Source organism: Bidens hawaiensis, unplaced genomic scaffold, assembly GCF_021521415.1.
Source record: "Bidens hawaiensis isolate Kalapana, Puna unplaced genomic scaffold, B.hawaiensis_p1.1 tig00013069_1, whole genome shotgun sequence".
Classification (NCBI taxonomy): Eukaryota; Viridiplantae; Streptophyta; class Magnoliopsida; order Asterales; family Asteraceae; genus Bidens; species Bidens hawaiensis.
The window spans coordinates 264,929-278,734 of record NW_027492097.1 but is presented as its reverse complement, the minus strand read 5'-3'; positions in this window follow the sequence as shown (position 1 = coordinate 278,734).

Below are 13,806 nucleotides of genomic sequence, written 5' to 3'. Positions count from 1 at the left end.
TTGAGGTCGATTTCTGGCAACGGATAACAGTCTTTGGGACACGCCTTATTCAAATCCTTGAAATCTATGCACATCCGCCATGTCCCGTTACTTTTGGGAATAATGACTGGATTGGCACCCCAAATCTGGTATTTGATTGGGCGGATGATTCCAGCATGTAATAGGTCCTGAACTTGTTCATTCATTGCTTTCGTTTGTTCTGGTCCCATCTTACGTTTCTTCTGCACTATTGGAGTAAATGTTGGGTTTACTCTTAACTTGTGTTTAGCAATCTTTCACGGGACCCCGGTCATGTCCGCGGGCTGCCATGCGAAGATGCCCACATTTTTTGTCAGTATCTGCTTCAAGAATGTTCTCACTATCTCAGAGATAGCGGGTCCAATTGTTATTGTTTGATCTGGAAATTTCTTGTTCAATACCCATTTCTCGGGTTCAATCCGCTGAGTTTGCTTCGGAACTTTGCTGGGCTTAGAACTTTCTGTCGCGAAGCAATGGCGATTGATATGAATGATGGCCACACCAGTGCGAGTCGGAACTCCAACTGCACTGTGTGCCGTAGAAGGATGGGCATTGAAGTCGTCGATCGCTTCCCGACCCAAAATAATATCATGCTTTGATGTTGCTGGTAAAACTAAAAACTCAACCTCTTCGGTTATTGAATGGATTCCATCACTAAGAGTGACTGGAAAGGATATCATCCCTCGCGGGTGCATTATCTCGCCTCCAAATCCAGATATAGGAGCATGAATGGGTTTCAACCTCTCCTTATCTTCCTCATCAAGCTGTTCAAAGCACTGCTCATACATTATTCCAACGTGCTACCAGTGTCGATGAAAACGTACCGTGAACGATAATGACCAAAGAGGGCGGTGATAATTAAAGGATTTTTGTTACAAGGACCTCCTTTGATTCGTGGAAAAATCACAGTCTCATTTTTCCACTCTTCGTCCAAGAATTCTCTTCTCTTCCCGCCAACCTTGTGTCCTCCTTGAATCATATGAACGTTTAAATCTTTCGCTTGATTTTTGGGTAGGCCCTGGTTATCTCGCACGGGAGCCTTACCAGTCCCAGGTTTTCCACCTTTGACCAAATGTCCAAGTTTCCCTGATTCCACAGCCGCCTCAATCTCAGTTTTTAAAGAGACACACTCATTTGTATTGTGACCAATGTCATCATGGAATGGTGTTTCTTGGCATCAAGGAATGATCTCCTTAGAAGTGGCTGTGGTTTCCTGAAATTTACGTTCTCCGTAGTAAGGATTTCAGCGGGAGTCTTTGAAAGTGGAGTCCAATTGTTTGAGCCTCGGTTTGAGGAGTCTGCTTTGTTTTTTGTTGCCGATCAAAGATCTGGCATCAAATGGTTTAAACGTCTCCGCGAACAGCTAAAGTATAGACCAAATTGTTCCTTTCGCCTTCCTGTTCGGCCGCGGAGTTTGGAATTCTACTTTTAAGTTTTGTTTTTGATTGATGGTTGCCAACGTCTTTTGAGTCCTTGCGAACAACTTCGCTGTAGTCATGATGTCATTCCAAGACGTGGGCATACCATATTTTCCAGTCAACGTCATAATCAATTCATCACTTCTCAAATTTTTGCGGAAAGCTCCTCGCAACATATCTTCACTTACTCCGCCGATATTAAGACTTTTGTTATTGAACTGGGTAATGTAGTCTTTGATAGACTCATTATTCCGTCTAACAACATCTAATATTTCGGACGGATCACGAGTGTATTTTCTTTGCTGACTAAAGTGCTGAGAAAATTTGGCTACAAAGTCATCCCAGCTTTTTATCTTTCCATCCGGAAGCTTCTCAAACCACTCCCGCGCTGCCCAGTAAAAGTCGATGCGAACATGTGACACCAATATGGGAGAGTCCAACCACTGATTCCTCCCACAGCCACAAAGTTCAGTAAGTGATCACTTGGATCAGTCATTCCGTCATACTTTCCTATAGATGTTGGGATTTTAGCATTGACTGGGAATGGAGCTGTTGCAATACGTGCAATAAACTTTGACTTTTCAGCAAAGGCAGCTGGGCGATATGGCTTAGAGAAGTCTTCCTCAACATTGCTGTAGTATTCCGCCTAACGAACTTCTGCTCGTGGATAACTCGTACTTCCTCGTAAGTGAAGTCTGCTATCACCACTGTAAAAACTGACGCCACCCGGATGAAAAGTTGAATCATGACTTTCATAATCATTTAAATAAGTAGGTACCCGCCTGACCATACGAGGATGGTCGCGCGGTCTCCATACTTCCTCCGGATCTCTTTCCGTCTGTACACTTGTACGGATCTGACTTCTTCTCACCGTTGGAGGAGGAGAAAGAGATTTTCCGGGAGTTTCGTCATAAGTCAGAGTGCGAGCATGAAGTCGTTCTTCACGCACCCTTCTCTCATACTCAGCCACCACACTCTTCTGTTAGATACAGAGCCACTCGTCGGGAGATAGATATTCCCTAGATCTGGAGATGCGACGGTGAGATCTTGCTGATTCAGAGTTGTCGGAGTCGTCCCCCGGACCTAGTTGTGTCCGACGATTTTCTTTTGAAACTCGTCCTGGATTAACCAGATTAGATTCTCCTGGCACAGTGACATGCCCTAGGTCTAATGGAGTAGGACCTCCTGGTACAGTAGCATGTCCTTGGTCACCTGGAGTGGAATTCCCATGTGTCGTAATGCGAGCGAAAATACTTGGAGCAAAGCCTCCAGGTACTTCTGAATCCATGATACGTGAAACAGGTGCTGGGGTTCCCAGCGGCCCTTCAGGAAGCTTACTCATATCGTACGAACCAAAAAACCAACAGAAACACTTGCAGTTTAACACCAAAAAGGATGGCGCCAATGAAGAAACATTGATCCAATCCCCTCAACGGGTCCTGGATCCAATGAGTCCACAGGGTAGGATACAACAATAACCAACACGATACGAGTACAACTTCCTAAAGTCCAGTGACCGGAACCTGCAAAACAAACATCGTGAGCTCGTTATGGGAAGGATAAGAGGGGGGATTTTCCCATAACCACCCTCCGGCGTGAGAATAAGTACAATTCTGATACAGAGAAAGTACTAAAGTAGTGAGAGTATATCGTGAAGTGCAAATGAATACCTCATGCAGATGAAGAGAGTATTTATAGCCGAGGGATGTGGGAATATGATTGGGCCAGTTGTCCCTTTATAAAAGATGCTCTCGTAACCACCCGGGTACGTGTCCTCTTCTGATAGGTTGAGTTATACGTTGCATGTGCATGGGTATAACAACCTGGACATGTGTCACTCTACGATAGGGCGAGCTAATTCCTGGCCATGTGCACGGTTATAACAACCTGGCCAGGTGTCCTCTATCCATTGGTTGTGAGATCATGTAATGCCCAAGAAAGCATATTGGCAAGTCTTCTAGAAGGCAATCAGTTATTTACAGTTGTCATGTTGGCATTGCTTCTTAGTCATTTTGGCGGATGAATGTATTATCACACAGATGACGTTAGAAGGTGCCTAGATGCTTCCGCGAGAGATATAAGGACGTTCCTCCTTTATAAAGTTATGCGGATGGTTCATATGTCCCGCGGGTGTCTTGTGGGGAGTGTTCCTCTGACCCACATGTATTACTTAAGGGTATTTGGATCTTTTTAGTACCCTACCTCTATAATGGTCATTATGGTCAACCCGGTCACATATGACTTCGACAGTTGCAACTATAACAGTTACATGTGGTTATAAATCTTGATCAAAATAATGGTAAACAAAATCAACTTTGGTCATTATGGTCATCTCGATCATCATAATCAAATTAGAGAGTGTGTACACGATTAAAAAGGTTATATGGTTAATCAAGAAACCTAGCTATATGTATTGTAAATGTTTTAAAGTTATTGAACAGTAGACTGATTTACGTTTCATTTAAATAAAATTGTATTGAAATTTCCACGTTTTTGTTAAAAGATTAAAAAGTTTAAACTAAGTTTGTTGCATTTAACCTTAGCTTAAAGTGTTACCTTTGTGGAAATTTTATTAAATGCTTATTTTAAAATCTATTTTTGTTTTCTTATAAGAATGTTTTCTTCGGCAATTCGCCTTTTGTTCTAATACTATGTGACTAATGGATGAGCTTTGGGTTTATAAAAAAGGGTTAAGTTATTTTATGAATGGGGAAAAAAAATGAGAAAAATGAGAAATATATATAATTACAATAAAAAAACTTCTAAAAAAATTTAAAAAATAATAATAAAAAAATCGCAACTTAAAATTTAATAAAAAAAAAAGTAAAAACACAAAAACATTTCCACCATATTTCTCGTTCTCAAAAAAAACACAATTGTGAGTGAAAAAAGTCGTTGTGGCTTTTTGTTTATCATTGTGTTTTTGGTTTATTTTCATCATTGATTATGTTTTTTTTTTACATTGTGTTTTTTTTCATTATAATGTTATATTACTCAATATTGTGCTATATTTTGTTCGACACTGTGTTATATTTTAAGATCTATTGTGCCTTTTTTTAATTATAATTTGTGTCTTTTGTTCATTTTCTTCATTGTGTCTTTGATCTCGGCATTGTGTCTTTTTGTCAATTATAAAAAGAAAATTGTATTTATTTAATTTTTTTCTTGAACGGGAATGATGGCGGATACATTTTAGTTTTTCAAATTTTTTCGTTTTATATTTATATTTATATTTTGAGTTATGATTTTTTTATTATTTTTTTTAAATTTAATTTTAAAGGGTTTTTTGTGTGGTCAAAAATCCTTTTTCACAATTCTTATTTTTGTCTCTTTTGTATTTTAACTTTATCCTATAGAAAAATAAAAATAAATTAAGAAAAACTTATGAATTTAATATAAACAGTACAAAGTTGTTTTTTTACCCTGCATTCTAATGATTTGGGGACCCTGAATTATCAAATTTATTTGATTTGAGGGAATCTTTTGCTTGATTTTGTCGGTGATTATTGGTGGTGGGTGACCGGTGGTGCTCATGTTGGTAATTTATGACTTTATGGTCAATGGTTCAACATAGAAAACATTCATTGATAATTCATATACACAAATGTATTCATTAAAAATTAGCAAGTAGTTTTTAGTTATTAGGCCATAGTAATGAGGCGTCATCAGAGGGCGCAAAGGACGTGGCAGTGGGCGGTGATCGCGAGCATCACTACCACATATCCACGATTTGGGGCGCGAAGCCCTGAGGCGAGCCAGAGCGCAGGGCTAAAATTAGCCGTTGGACATTGGGTTGCTCAAAAGGAGCCGTTGGGATTGAATTTTAATTTTGAATTACAAACCCTACCACTATAAATAACAACCTCATTTTATAAAAATAACACATCAATCTCACTCACTTTCTCTCTACTATTATTTACAAAACCTCTCTAAACCTCTCAAATTTATAACCATGTCGGGTTCGGGTAATTTCAACATCAACGACTCTCAATTTCCCGAAGGATTGAACTACTTGGATGACGCAACGTTTCAAACTTTCATGTATTCTTAAAATGCGACTTTTTACAGCTCTGAGATGTCACAAGCCGAATATTCGGTCCTGAAGACAAACCGGAACCGGTGCATTTTATGTATTAGTATTATATTTTTAGAGGTTGTTGCATTTTAAATTTATGTTTTTATTTTCCTTTTTATTTATGTTTTAATGAAATGTTTTAATTTAGTATTTTTGTGTTTAACAAAAAAAAGTTCAATCAAGCCCCGGATCACCTGGACCACTACACCCTCTGGGGCTTGACCATGTGCCACGTCAACGTCTACGTGTCGAATTTGTATTGGATCAATTGGGGCATGATCAATCCTCATTACCCTTAGCCTTACAAAAACCTACCAAATCACAAAAAATATTATAAAAGCATAAAATAATTTGTTTAAATCTTTAGATAAAAGAAGTACAAGAAAATATTAAAAAACAAAAAAAATAAAAACTATCATTTAAAAATAGAATTTTCAGAAAAAATAACGGTAAATCAACTTTTTTAGATAGGTATGTTCATAAGGTGTTGGTTGATCCAATACACATTTTTTTCTACATGTAACGTATATTACAGTTTTCAGCCAAGTTTGAACTTACTTAAAAATAATCTATACATTTGCATTTGAAAAGCATAAGTATTGAGTTCGATTAAGTACTTCAATTACTTCGTATAAATGGTTATCAAAACAATGCATTAGCTTTTCGTGTTTAGAATTACATTAAAATCCTTATTATAGTTATTGGCTTTAGCAATTGCAAAGACATTATTATTAATATGACATGAACAAAACCGAAAAGTCTAGAATCAAATTAAGAGGCATCAAGAAAACTGACCATGATGATAAAATAAGTCACCGGAACACCGCGTATCAATAAATTTTATTCAACAAAAATACCACATGGACATATTGAATACAAACCAAAAAAATTAATTTCTTAACATATCAATATGTGTTTAGTTGTAGGGCTGCCTGCCACTGTAAAAATGAAGCATCGTTTAATAGGGCTTGCAATTTCCATGAAAGAGTCACCTTTCACTTTTTTGTCAGTTGTGACAGGGGTACACCAGTTTGATACAATTTTATAACTATTTTTATTAGTAATTTAACATGGTGTTATATTGATGCTACATTTAACTATTAGTTCTTAGTTTAAACTATTTATTGATTTTTGTTTCGAGTAGTTGGTGAGCATGATTAAATATAGAGTTATCGTCGTGTAACTCAGTTTGTTAAGAGGACGTAAGACTTGAAACATTGATTAAATATAGATAATTTTGTTAGTGATGTGTTAAAATGAGCATAGATATCAGTAGAAAAAGACTCTTCTGTGAATTTCTTATTAGATACGCTTAAAGGGAGATTTATTCTATGACTAGTGAATGTTCTTGTGATTGGATTGGCTAGAGAGAAACACACTTATTTACACCTTATTGGAATCTCCCTCCTTGAGGGACTCAAAGAAAACGGGTTTGTTGCTTGACAAAACGTGTTGAAGGCATAATCAGGTGCAGTTGTTAAGCATTAGAAATCTTGTAACGAGAATCATCACGTTTTCATTCACTTTTCTTTTGATATATTTGGGTCTCTCGCTCCCTAAGCTGCTGCATTCCTAAAAAGAGTTCAGCGGGCCATGCACAGTAATTTATCGCCGAAGAATTATAGCTTTGTTTTCAATATGATCAGGTTAACCATTCAAAAAAGGGTTGCCATGCAAACTTATTATCTGTTCACATGCCTTTCTATTATAATTGAATCTGCTTTTAACATTAATGATAAAAATTATGATAAAAAAAGAGTAATCGGTTCGACTTTAAAGACATTATATTTATTTATAGCTTTACCACAAACGTTTTTTTGCAACAACTTGATAAGTTTTGTTTTTTATAGCTTGACAACAAACTTTTGTTTCAACAACTTGAAAAGTTTTGTTTTTCTATAGTTTGGCCACAAACTTTTGTTTCAAAAGGCAACTTGAAAAGTTTTGTTATTTATGCTTTGACCACATACTTTTTATTTTGATGATTTATCTTTCACAATTTGATCATCAACTTTTGTCTTTATACTTTGATCATAAACTTTAGTTCTTCAAGGTTAAGTTTTTGTCATATAAGTTTCAAAGATTTGTCTTTTAGTATCTCAAATTTATTTACAAATTTTGTTTCATTAGACTTTTGCTACAAAAGTTTCGTATACATACTCTTTGGTTTCTCAGTTTTAGTTTCATATATTTATTTTACCCATGAACTTTGGTGATTAAAATTTTGTTATTTCAACTCACATTTTCACTTTTTTGGTGGCCACAAAATTTTTACCATAACAAATCGAACTAATACTGACTAAGTTACCATCGCGTTTTATTCGCAACGCATGGTAGCTTTTGAATATGTAATGAATTTAACTCGTTCCGTCACTACACACACGAATACAAACACTTGTTATTGATAATATTGAACTATAACTTTGAATTCAATTTTTAGCCATTGAAGTAATAATAATATGACTTATGTGGGTGAATTACTCTTCAAGTATATCCCATATTACATACTCGACCATATATTTTAAATTAATAACAATGATGACCACCTTAAATTTAACTGCATCATGCTAATAAGGTTTAGTTTGGTTTAAATTTTAAAGTATTCAAATCCAATTTGAATAATTAACATTTAACAAGCACAAGAGGAGCACCGACAAAAATGAGCATTAGTGACGAATAGTCGTGAAGATGGGAGAGGAAGATGTGTGTTTGGTGGTGCTGTTGGGGAAGAGAATGAGGTGATAATGTGAAGGAGAGAGAAGCAACGCGAGGAGAGATGGACTATAAGGGAGACATGGAGTTTAAGAAAAGACGGGTGTAAATATTCAAACTAAAAACTAACGTGTTTATTTTTTGAAATTAATAGTAAAAATGTAATTTATATAATAATATGTAAAAAAAAAAAAAACATATCAAACCCACACACAAATCATAAAAACTTAAAATACGATGGTACAAAAAGCTTGCAATAGCCTCACTCTCGATAGAAAACAAAACTAGACGTGAGGAGAGACTAAACAAACTTACCCTACAAACTAGTAGTAAAACAACTCCAATACCCTGATTCACAACTTCAAATTCAATAATAAAAACATGTGACATAAAACCAAATAAATAAGAGAACTAAATTCTGCTAAACCCAGTTGATTCGATCACAACTTCAACCAGTGACCCGCATGCTGGACCAGTGATCCAATAACGTGTGACCCGTACCGACCCGAAACATCAAGATTATACACAACAAAAATAAAGGTTGTTTTTACAAAAAAATGAGTTCCGGTTTTTCTTACTTGATTTGATGAACTAAACCAATAAGCATTGTTCATTTTTTAGCAATTACAAAAAAAAAGAAAAAAAAAAGAGCAACAACGTTTAAACACCGAATTACTAGTTAAATCATCTAAGTAAACTAGAAAAACGTGTAGAGCAAATATTTAAAAAGAACATGAAACATATATATGCAAATAAAATCATGGAACATGTTAAAATACATTTTACACCAAAAATCTATCTTGGTGGTAAGATTAGATATTTGTATTTTCTAGCTCAATTTTTGAACAAGCAGCTTGCTCATCTACACAGGCAGACATAACCACATGAAACCTCCTAATAATACCATACCAAAGGGCCTTTGGCCTAGTCGTACCGAGGTGGTGTGTAAAGCAGTGCCCCATCACAAGAGGTTGGTATTGTCGTTTAAAAAGATTAAAATATACGAAAATTCAGAAAGTCTAGGAAAACATAAAACTTGAAAAAATCTGAAGACACAGAGAACTCTTGTATCCACTATTATGAATGAGATGAGTTAGTCAATTCATTTTTCCTTCATAGTCATTAGTTGGTGATTTGGGGTTTCAGATGATGTTGATCTCCCTGGTTACATAGGGAAGAGTTGCCTTATACATTCCTTCTTTCATCTCTGTCTTGATCATATTACGCTTCTTAAGAATGCTCTTTGGTAGACGTATGCCTGTAATATAATAGCGCGTCTTGTTGTTCTTGTTCGTTGTTCCTTTAATAATCAAATTGTCGCCTCTAAAATATGACTTCACGTCCTCTATCTTGAGTTCAGCCATGTTTAAGGATACACACGCGGCTTCTCGAGTTAACTCCATCTTGTCAAATATTCCACATGTAACGCTTGCGTGTAGGCGGCTATCAGCAGTATTCACCTCCATATACATTGTAAACAAGTCAATCTTCTCATCATATAATCCTTTGATTAGACATGTCCGAAGAAGTAACGACCTAGTTACTGCAATCAGTAAGAACAAACAATACACTTAGAATATATTATATACCAAAGAATATTTATTTATTTGTCAGATGGATATCGTTACAAGATGCAAGAAAACGGAATATGAGGTTATATATGAAATTAGCGAAGCTGCTGCTACTCTTCACGAATTGTTTGTCCTTGAGCTTGGGAAGGGTTAACTTGAACATTCCATCAGCTTGCATCTCTCCCTTTATATCACTACTCGTCTTGTCAATGTTCTCGGGAAGCATCATTTTCCCTTCGTAGCTTACTCGATCATGTGTTTCGCCTTTGATGACAAGCCAAGTGTTGTATTTAACTTTAACACATACCTTGACATCCTGTATTTTAACTCCAGACATGCATAGGAACAGACACAGGTCCTCATTACTCTCCTTCTTCTCAAATCCAGGATAATTAATCTTAAGGTACCTTCCTCGTTCGTAGGAACAAGAGAGTGACTTAGTAAAAGAATAACCACCATATTTTGGAATATTAGTATAACTTCGGACGCTAAAGCCATTGACGTAACTTTTTGTGAAATTAGTAGACAGCCTCCTCGTGTTCTCCAAAAAAGTAACCATCTCGGATCAAATAATCCGCGGTCAAGTTAGAAGGGAGAAGCTAGGGTCACATATATGTCTGCTTGTTGATTGCTTCTACTTTTTGGTCGAGGTTTAGTAATAGATAATACATTTAGATAAAAGATTTAGGTTTGATTATTGTAAATATCATCCCAAAATACGATTTGGATTTTGAGGGAGGTTGAATGGGTCAAAAGAATTTATATAAATGAAAATGTTAGATGTAGTGATTTTAAAGAAAATTAAGGAATGTTATGATAAATATCAATAGCACCCTCCGTCCGAAAATTTTTATACGTTATTTAAATGTACCTGTTTACGTCCGACATTAATGAACCCCCCCTCTGTCGCGTTTTCGTCCAAGCTTCGTCGCTGTCCTCGTGTAGTTTAATTAATCTCCAAACTTGTTCATGAGAATAGCCGAGCTCGAATTTAGTAGAGGATATGACATGAACAACATATTCTCCAAACTGATGACGATCTTCAATCCAAGCACAAATGAGGAAAATTTTAGATATATATTTTAGAAGAATAATATAGTTTTTACTTTTTACACAACTCATACCAAGATCTCTCCTAAATAGACATGCAACGAGAGTAGATCATCTTTAGAACCCAAAAAAATTAATTCAAGAAACTCTGGAGGTTAAGTAGATTACCGATCAACAATTTTACAAAAAGATATTCCTTTTGATATTCTCTTAGAAGGACATGTACATAAATAAAAATCACTACCAACGGTCCAACTTGCGCCTTTTTAACCCGCTTGATTTGAGTTTTTAGCTAGCCGACCTCGAGTAGCTTAGGAGTGACTTAGCATGTTTACACCCCTGGTCGCAAGCCCAAAGTTGTAAGTGCAGTTCACCATCCAGTTTGGGACCGACCCGGTTCTAAACTGGTTATGAGCCCAAAACCAGGGGGTCACAATCCTCCCCACCCCCACTATGGTCCACCCATGTCGTATAGGGCACTTGAATCCTTAGAACCGGCTCTAAGAATAACTATAAACAATAACGACATAATATCTAGTCTTATGAAGAAACATATCATCACAACATATTGTAAAATCCCTCAAAATGAGATAACAAACAGAAACCAAAATTTGAGACAAAGCAGATCACCAGTTGGTCCTACATAACACATCAGCATAATAGTGGACATTTAGTGATTCTAGAAAAATTTAGACAACGCAATACCAGTTTCCAGCTGTGTAATTAAATCCTTATCATTTCAATATATCCCCAAATTTATAAACATTAAGGACAGCTCCAATACACCATCTGGACATAGACATATCTGGTGGAACACACAGCAAATAGGACTTCCAGCAGTCAATAGCATCAAGCAGCAACTTTGACCGCCAACATAGCATAAAAACTGTAGAACAACATCGGATGTAACTTACTTTGATATTAACATAAAAAATAATAATAATATTTCCCTTCCCTTGAACATGGACAGTACTAGAGAGACTAAACACATCAATTATGTTTAATGTAATTAAGAATGCTAAAAAAACTCTATGGTAGATGACATATATATTTCGTTTACACATATAAAAGCAGAGTAAAGCTAGCATGTGTGTGAAAGAAATCATACCCGGGCAACGCATCTTCGTCGACAACTAGAAAGCATATTGTTCATTTTTATAGCAATTACAAAAATATATAGCAACAACAAACAACGAATTCCTAGTTAAATCACTGAAGTAAACTAGTAAAACGTGTAAAACAAATATTTAAAAAGAACACGAAACATATGCGAGTAAAGTGATCCAAATGGGAACACGTTAATATATCTTTTACACCTAAAATCTACCTAGCTTGGTGTTAAGATTAAGATATTTGTGTTTTGTATCTCAAATTTGAACATGCAATTTGATAGTATATAATACATGAAACCTCCTAATTTTGGCCTAGTGAATACACAGATGGTACTGTGTAAGCAGTGCCACATCCCAGAAGGTTGGTAAAAAAAATTAAAATATTAAAAAATAAAAAAATTTATAGAAACATAAAACTTATACAAATCTAAAGACACATAGAACTTCAAGTACTGATTATTAAAAAAATCCCTTGTATCCATTGTTATGAATGAGAGGAGTTAATCATTCGTATTTCCTTCATTGTTATTAATTAGTGATACGGGTTTCAATTGAACTTAATCTCGACAGTTGCATAGGGAAGAGTTGCCCTATACATTCCATCTTTCATCTCTGCCTTGATCATATTACGCTTCTTAAGAATGTTCTTGATCATATTACGCTTCTTAAGAATGTTCTTTGGTAGACGTATGCCTGTAATATAATAGTGCATTTTGTTCTTGTTCGTTTTCGATCTTGTTTTTCCTTTAACGAACAAAATGTCACGATAAAAATATGACTTCACGTCCTCTATCTTGAGTTCAGGCATGTCTAAGGATACACACGCGCCTTCTCTTGTTAACTCCATTGTTTCAAATTTTCCATACGTAAGGCTCATGTGTAGGCAGCTATCAGCAGTCACCTCGGTGTACATTGCAAACGAGTCAACTTCCTCATCACATAATAAAGGTTTGATCAGAAACTCTCGAACCATTAACGGCCTCATAACTGCAATCAGTAAGAACAAACAATATAGTCAGAATACCAAAGGATATTAATTTATCAGTCAGATGTATATATATATATTCATTACCAAAGACAAAAAATCGGAATTTGAGTTTAAAAAAGAAATTATCAAAGATTCTGCTAATCTTTATCATTTGCTTGTCTTTAAGCTTGGGAAAGGTTACTTGAACATTCCATCAGCTTGAATCTCTCCCTTTATATCACTACTCGTCTTGTCAACGTTCTCGGGAAGTCTCATTTTTGCTTCGTAGCTTACAATTTGATCGTGTGTTTCTGTTTCGGCTTTGATAACGAGCCTAGTGTTGTGTTCAACACATACCTTGATCCTGTATAGTTGTTACTCCAGGCATGCATAGGAACAGACACAGGTCCTCATTACTCTCCTTCTTCTCAAATCCGGGAATATTAAAATGAAGGTATCCACGTTCCTCCAAACGAGAGCGGAACATCGACCTAGAATAACCTCTAATTATGCGCTCCTGGTCAAATGCATCTGATGGATGCCGAAAATTAGTTGAGAGAAACAAAACAAAACATATAGATAATGAAAAACACTTAGTACCATATTTTGGCATACTAGTATAACTTCGGATGCCAAAGCCATTGTGTTAAAAATATATGATTTTCTCAATTTAATATCAAATTCTTATCTAATGACATGGTTTTATTTTTTGTTTGTTCCATGTACTTTTGTGGGCTTCTCTCATTGTTCCTGGGGTACTCAAGTTGAACACCTCAAGTTTGTCCAGACCACTTTCAGTTCCAGACTCAGGCCCATTTACTACATATTATTTGCTTCCTCCCAAAGTTACTAGAAGACGCTCTTGTTAGCTGTCATTGTGGAA